We start from the raw sequence: 8328 nt of genomic DNA, 5'->3' as shown, positions 1-8328 counted from the left end.
ATATTTTTACCTCTCTTCCATGAGTTGCAGACTGTGCATGGCAGCAGCAGGACTGGTTTTAGCAGAATGCATGCCTGATACTCCAGGATTACTGAACCTGCTGGTTTTCAGTAGCCAGTGGCCCCCACTCAGCACAGTATCACACTCATACATGATGCTGCTACCCCACTGTCCCTTCTACCTCTCCCTGAAGTGTGAAGTGAAGCCTTTTTACACTTGATTTTGCACCTTTGGTTAATGTTTGTTTGACTGTCCTCATCTTAACCATCACCTGAAGCAAACCTGTTCTGCCTGGTTTATTTTACACAGCTAACACTTGTGTTCTGGGGGGATGTTCCCCTGAAGATACTCACTGTACCCTAGTTTAAGTCAGGCTTCAATGCATCCTTGAAAGCCAGTAGTAAGTAAATTACCTCTTTTCTAGAGAGGCTCTAAATCACATTAGAAAATTACCTTCTGATAGATGACAAAGGCACTTGCCTGCCCAGGTCCCTGAAAACATAGGTCAGTGTCATAATTGCTTTCTTAACGGTACCACGGTGTCTAATGATCCCAGGCAGGATTAAATCATGGGAATAATGCTGCACAGTGCTGGAAAAATAATTAGATCAGGTATGCTTGGGTGACTTTGAGATGGCCTGAGTGAGGCAGTAATGCAGTTATCTTACCTACAAGGGATGGGTGTGCTGTGGACGTGTAGGAAGTTGCCAGTTCCCGGGGGCTTGGCAGCACACGAGTTTCCCTTCGTTTAGAGCAGAGCCAGGCCAGCTCTTGTGTTCATGCCTGCCTTTGCCCTGACCGGTGCTGACAGCATTCTTGGCACTCGTAGCTGTCACCCGAGTCACACCAATGCAGGCAAAACCGCGAGAAAACGAGGCAGGAGAAGCTGGGAAAGCTTTGCTGGCCGTTGCCGAGGTGACTGGTTTTGTGCTGGACAAACACTGCTGGGCTTTGCTCGCCTTGGGGCGTTTTGAGTGGAACCAAACAGACTCTGAAGAGGCAAAACAAGTGGGAGAGGGGTGAAAGGAAGGGGCAAACCAGGCACTTGGGAGTAAGTGGTGTCTCTAGAGGGGCTACCTGGGGTCTCTCTCCCGGGCCCTGGGCACTCCCTGGGGGCAGTTGGCTGCCAGGAATGCTGTTTCCAAATGTCTCCTTGTAGTGTGCGATCCTGGTGATCTGTGTGAAAGAAAGCACTTGGAATGCAGTGAGGACTCAGAGTCTGATGGGAAACGCCTTCCAGTATGGTGTGATTTAATTAAAGCAATTTCACGATCTCCTTTACCATTTTGGGCTGGAGCAGGGACTTCAGCTCCATCATAAGCAGTTTTTTGGGGTTTTTTTTACTCCTGTTCCAGAGTTTTCAACCCCTCTGGTGTTACTACCCTGACTAAGCTGACAACTCCTCAAGTGCTGTGCTGTACTAGTTCTTGCTCTGCCGGCCTGGGAAGGCCGGGGGCGAGGGTGACAGCCCCACGAGGTGTCCATGGGCAGGGCTGTCCTGCCTGGCTGGGCTGAGGGGCCTCCCGGGGCCAGCAGAGGGCAAAGCTGCTCCAGCTGTCCTGGGCTGGAGGCGCCCGAGGACAGCTGGGCTATCCCGCAGGTGAAGCTGTGTACTTTTATTTTGGGTGAGAAGAACGGTCCATTTCTCCTACCCCCTGAATGATGTATGGGGCAGACACGGTTAAATACCTTTTTACCTCCGTGCCTCACGCGTTTTTCTTCTTTGGTTTGTTTTCTCTCACCGTGGCTGGTGCTTCTCTTTCCCTTCCTTGTTACACACAGAAATATTCTGTTACAATAAGCAGCTTTTTGTTACGGGTGCTTTGTATAATATTGCTTCGGTGAGTGTTTTGGGAATAGAGCCGCTCTCTCAGATCTTGCCCATCATGTCTGGTGCCTCAATAGGTAAATTCTTGCAAGGTTCAGCCTAGAAAGCCTTTTCCACATGTACAAATACAAACTGTACTTGACCTGTTGGTTCAGGTCTGTAAAACCAAGGTAATTTTTGATGTAAAAGCAGAACTGTGGAAAGAATACAGTCAGTCACTTGAAAAAATAAAGCAAGATGACATTAATGTCCCTTTTCTTATTGATTTGCACAGTCTTCCTTTTCCTTTACTGTCTTCCTTTTATGCCTGTTCCTTCTCTCTTTGCTGCTGGTTGCCAGGATTAAAGGTGAACTCCTTTCCCTCCAACTCTCACCTCCTTACCCCACCAGCGTGTCTGAAACTCTCCAGCTGTGATCTGCGTCCTTCTGCCACACTCTTACTCTGATGGAAAAACCAGAACAACATGGTTACAGTCGAGGCAAAATATTGAGAATTGTTTGGGTGTTGAAACACGCAGCTGTGTAGCCTAACTGTGTTTTGGCTGCAGGTACAGATGCATTTCTATAGCCACCTCTTTCCCTCGGTACAGCTATATATAGGTACAGCTGCAGTGGAGAGCAGTCATCCGCAGCTTCCAGCAGGGAGACACACACAGAGCCACTTTGCAGCTTTTAAGGATGAGTTTGGCACCACATCCCCTGTTTCAGGTGTCCTGATTACCACTCCTGTGCTGTGTTTTACATCCCATTTGTTGTCCAAGGGTTTTACCATAGGCATGTAGCTTGTTGCTGGGTTGGAATCCTGCCTTTAGGGAGACATGACAGTGTGTCCCACTCCTTTAAATGCCTACTGCCTTGCTTTGTTGGTTGGGAACTTCACTTTTTTTTTTGTTCTAAATCATGTGTATATATATATATTCATATATATGTATGTATAATTTATTTTGGTGTGCAAAAGCAACAATTTTAAGGGAAATTCAAATGGATTAAAGCAACTGGTAGCGAGTGGTGCATGCAGAAGAGAGAGCCCAATCCTTGGGGAGCTTCCTGAGGAGCTTTTATTGGAAAGGGGTGGCTGGAGCTTTCACAGTGTGGAGGTATGGCTGTGACAGCTAATGCTAAGTGTGGTCATGTGGTGTATGGAGAGGATAACTTGTCCTTTGGGTGTGAGGTGGCACTTTATGGGGGGAAATGGAGCTATTCCTGTTGAAGCTGGTGGTGGGCAAGGCTGGGACAAAGGGAGTGTTTCTGTAACTGTTCTGCTGGCATCCTGCACGGGAAGACACAGCCTGCCCAGAAAATGTTCTCTCTCCACTCTGCCAGGGAAGGCTGCTGGATGGCAGACAGCGTGTCCTGCTGTGTGGGCAGATGTTCATCTACCTGTCTCACAACGGTGATTCTGATTCCTTTCCAAGTCTCCATGGCTGCCTCATCCAGAGAGCTCCTGACCCACATTCAAAGGGTTAATTTTCAAACCAGTTTTTCCCTTGTGTCTCAGGGCTGTCTGGCTTTAGCTGTGATGGGGATGAGAAGTGACAAGGTGCCACAGGGGAGCTCTTCTCTTGGGGTTTGCTTCATGCCTGAAGCCCAACTGGAAACCTCCTGAGAGGAGCTGATCTGCCAGACCCCTCCGACAACACCGGCCTGGCCAAGCAGCTCTGCTTCCCAGTGAAATGGGGTTTTTGGCCTTCACCTCTCCATGCCACGATGTCTCCTGAGAAGGACATGATGGTGGCTCTATGCAGAGGCAGGACAGACCCTTCTGCAGGGCTGCACATGGGCCATGGATCACCAAGAATCTGACTGCTACTCCTGGCCTCACGAGCTGACTCCGTGGTGTGGCTGCAGTGAGTGTCTGTTGGGAGCATCCCGTGTCTGCTGTGGAACAGGCAAGGAGCAATTATGGCACAGAGAAGAGATGTTGGTTTTCAGGGACAAGGCACTGCTGTAGATGCTCACAGAAGAGTTCTCAGGGATCTCAGAGTGAGTGGACATGTCAGATTTGTTGCTGTGCCCAAATACAGGTATTTCCAATTAATATGGCTATTAAATAATTACATGAAATAATAGCAATCTGAGAAGCATGCGTGACAAAAACCTAGTGAGACCAAATACTTGCTTAAAGTTTTTCGGTCTGAATTTTTAAATGTAGCACTTCAAGAAGTCTTTTCATGCAGCATGAGAGCCTCTTCTGCTATTTCAAAGGTTAGCACACAAAGTCGATGCACAGAAATATAGAGGCACCTTCTAAAGTCTATCTTCTGCATAATATCAAAATCAAAATGAGGATCTTGACTTTTGGACAGGACAAGACAAAAGACTAAAGCCAGTCTGTGGCTTTCAATATCAGAGTACAAAGCCCAGCATAATGTGACACTAATCTATGCGATAGCACGGGCAGCTTGAGGCCCATCAGGTCCATCTGATGAGGTTCTGCCACCCTCCCATCTGTTTTGTATTCATCTGTCACTGAGACTCGGAGCCACTGGAGAGGAAAAAGAACTGGCAATGTCATGCTGTGGTTTTTCAACATCATTACAAGCAGTGTGGGAATTGCTAGGGCTTGTTTCCTGGTGCTCGTCAGGGGCACACAAATGTCACATGGGGGAAAACCCACCAGATCTATAAATACCACTCATCCTAGGAGTGAACAGCGCTGTTATCCATCAGGATTTCCAGACCAAAAGCTACAGTTACACCGTGTTTCAGCTCCTCCTGAGCTAGAGGAGATGATGGATGTTGGGCCTGGTGTGTCAGCTCCCCCCTGCTGCAGTCTGAATCCTGAATCCTGTACAGTACAACCACTAGAGGAAAAGCGTCCAGTGGGGACTCCCTTAGCTGCAATGTGCTGCTATCACTCTGTGCACTTCTCTTAAAGCAAATTAGATGAAGATTTGGCTAGCAGCAGATGTTCAAATGAAGAACAAGTCAGAGCAGCCATATACCCAGTGGGACTGAGGTTTCCCTGAGCTCAGCACACATCTCCAGCAGTTGGCACTTGGAAGATGGAAAAAAAATGGGGAAAACAGATGCTGAAAGTTCCCTGAAATAGCCCCTGAGCCTCTGGAGGGCAAAGTATGTCTTTTAACTCCTGCCTATTATCCCTTCTAGTAGGCTCTTTTCCAGTCCTTAGTGAAGAGTAAATGCTTTTTCTGTGTATTCCCTGCGGGCTGCCCTACTTTGCATCATCACCTTGGAGATGGAAAACACAGTGCTCTGCGGAATCTGCCTGTCACGACTCCTAATTTTCTTGATCAGAGGTGAAGCCCAGAGCCCGCTGCAGTTGCTGGGCAGCCCCAGCTCAGCGCTGCGAGGTGGGGGCCGCAGCTCTGGGAGGTGAACACACCAGGCAGAGAGAAGTATTTCGGGCATTCCTGGCAGCTCCTGGCACGGGTGGCCGCTCCGACCGTGTGTGTGGCGCCTTTGTTCTCGGGCAGTTTCCATGGCGCTGCCGCTCTGTGTGCAGACCTGTGTGCAGCAGTGCTGCTCCCCATCGCGCCGCGCCCGCTGAGTTCCCGCGGCGGCGATCGCGCTGCGTGCCCGCGCTGCAGAGCTGCCAGGCATCAGCCACACAGACAGCCTGCAGCCTGCCTCGCTGGCAAGCCTTTGGGAAGCATGCATTGATGGTTTTTAACAGAATTGAGTGGTTTTAGACGAGAAATCAGCTCAGCTTTTTGCCTGTCACGTTTAGCAAAATCAGAGGAGGGCCCTTACCCAAATGGGTTGTTGCTGTAAAATGAAAAAGCAATAGAGGCATGACAAGAAGGAGCAGCCATGCTGCTTGCTGCAGCTCTCAAATTTTATCTTCATCTGGCACGGGTGAGACAGCTGACGGTCTGTAGATGTACACACAGCATCGTTCCCTTCACACAGCGACTGCCGAGGGTGAGCTGGAGCTCCTTTATCTGTTATCTCGCAGTTAATTCTGTGCTAATTGTTCTGCTACCGGAGCACTGACCTCCCTGAACGGCATCAGCAGGGAGGAATTCCTGGTCCTTATGCCAGGTACAGTCAGGAGGCTGAGTAACCCGGCCCCTGGTATTCATGCCCAGGGATAGTAACCCTCGGAAACCCCGAGCTTTGAGCCTGCTCACAGGATGACAGTGGAGTGCTTCGAGCCTGATACTAGAAATATTTCAGCAAGAAAACCAGTTCCGTGAATCTTACAGGCTTCTCATCCAAAGGGAACTGGAGTGTAAAATCACTGCCCAAGTGGAAAAGTAGGTGAAAGGGCAAAGCTCTGCCAAGGGGGATTCTAACTCCAGGCACAGGAGAGAGTACTTTAAGTGGTGGGAACAAGGCTGCAGGTCTGTTAGCAGGCTGTGTACAGGAATGAAATTTAACCCAGGACCTGCAGATGTCAATGGGAAATGGAACAATATTAAAGTTAATATCAAAATATAGAAACAATCTCCTCAAGGACAAAAGAGACAAAGGGTGACCTGGAAAGAGATGTCACACATCACAAAAACTCAATTCCTGGATCAGAAAAATGGTTTTCTTTATTCAGGTGAAGCTTGTACTGTGTTGGGATAGAACAGGCTGCTGCCCAAAGCTGGACATGGACATGAACAGTTCTTAAGTCTTGGCAGAGGTTTTCAAGGATGCCTAGGAAATTATAATGCCCAATTAAGTAGGAATTGGTCATCCAAGTCCCTTAGGCAGTTCTGAAAATTGCAGCTACTCTGCACTGCAACAAATTTTCAGTCAGATTTTTTCCTTCTGCTTCCGTTTGTGCTCCTCTCCCAGTGCCATCGACAGCTCCTGCTGGCACAGAGCTGTGGCTGAAACCAAAACTAAGGAGCCTGGCTTGGAAACACGGCATTCAAGCAGCCTTGGTGGGAACAGGAGACTGGATCATCTGTCCCTGCTGAGGCCATTCAGAACTGGAGCCAGGTTTTTTTTCCTACCAGGTATCTCCCTCTCACTTTTGGCCCATTTTTGTACCTCTGATGCAAGAACACCAACCCAGATCAGCAGTGGAAAAGGGAATTTTGTTGGGAATGGTGGGAACCACAGGGAGCCTCTCTCAACTAGATTAACTTCCTAGGAATCCCTGGGAATTTTATTATGTCATTGATTTCTTCCCCAGCAGCTCCATTTTTAAATGGGTTGTACTTGAGTACACAAGTAAGGAAAGCCCTTTACCTGGCAAAACTTTGGGAGATAAGAAAAAAGAAAAAAAAAAAAAAAGTCTGATTATTTTGGAAGTGGTAAAATAGATCTGGAAGAAACCAGAAGGGAAACCTAGTTCTGAGTGTGAGTAGGAACAGTAATCCAAGCTTCCCTGGAAATCTTTAAATACAGGACATGTGGTCATGGCCAGAATATTGCTTTCCTCTCACCAAGGACTTGGTTTTCCACTAACTCCCTCTGCTCCACCCTTCTTGATAACCAAGTCTCCATCCCATCATCTGTTAAAGTTGTTATTGCTTCTCAGCCTTCCTTGTCATCCAGATCTGTCCAGTCTATCTGTGGCCCTGGAGCTCCTGAGCTGCCTTGCCAGCATGAGGCATGCTGGAGGTGCTGGTACTTCCCAGGAATTACCTGTCCATTGTGCACAAGGCACTGAGAATCCGAGGAGGAGGTGTGGCCCTGTGTGACACAGGTGACTTGGACACACATTCCTTCTGCACATACCACGAGAGGGAGGGTGGTAACAGGGTGAAACTTCCCTTTTATATGGTTTTGGAAAAATGTCCTCTGCACCTGCAGTGTTCCACAAGTGAGGAGTAACGGTGCTTCCCTTCACACAGCCGGTGGCTCTTGTTCAGCAGAAGACGTGCCAGGTGTTACCAAAGGCTGCCAAGGCGTCAGCAGGGAATGGATGTAGGGACAGGGAGCTGGAGGTGGGGCTTAAAGGTATTGGCTAAATCCCGACGCAAACGCAACTAAGCAGTTGTTAAATTAATTAGCAAGTTGGAGTAAATTTAGCATCTCCCTAATGCGTTGGAAATGATGGCGACTTCAGAGCTGTGTGCTGCCCAGGGCTGGTTTCAGCTGGTGGCACTGGGGTGCGGGAAGGCTGGGACAGGACATCCGTACGACTTTTGCAGAGGAATAAATGTTGATTAACAGCTTTCCAACACCTCGTGCTAAAGAACAAACTATTTTTGGAAAGGAACTTGAGTGAAGCAGCAAATTCATTCTCTGCTGAATAAGGGGATCATTTGTTTTAATAGCAGATTGCTCTGTTAAGGAGACAGGGATTTTGGTGAGGATTTGTGACATGGTGCCACATTTAAATGTGAGCGAGTGAAGATTTCCTTGGGCAGAAAGGTTGGCAGAAGTATAGTGAGCTCCTGGGGTTGAAATTCAGGGATAAATTAGTATCATTAGTCATTGGAACCACTTGCCTAGCGATGGAATGAATTTATTTTAACTTTGTTATTTTAAATCGCTTTCCTGATGTGTATATTGTAGCTTCACCAGCTGTTTGGGGTTTGTTTCCGAGGGAAATGGTATTCCCGGAGATTCTTGTCATATGTAGGAGACCAGGC

Source organism: Prinia subflava, chromosome 18 (genome assembly GCF_021018805.1).
Source record: "Prinia subflava isolate CZ2003 ecotype Zambia chromosome 18, Cam_Psub_1.2, whole genome shotgun sequence".
NCBI lineage: Eukaryota > Metazoa > Chordata > Aves > Passeriformes > Cisticolidae > Prinia > Prinia subflava.
The sequence above is the reverse complement of the archived record's forward strand: the minus strand, read 5'-3'. Positions refer to the sequence as shown.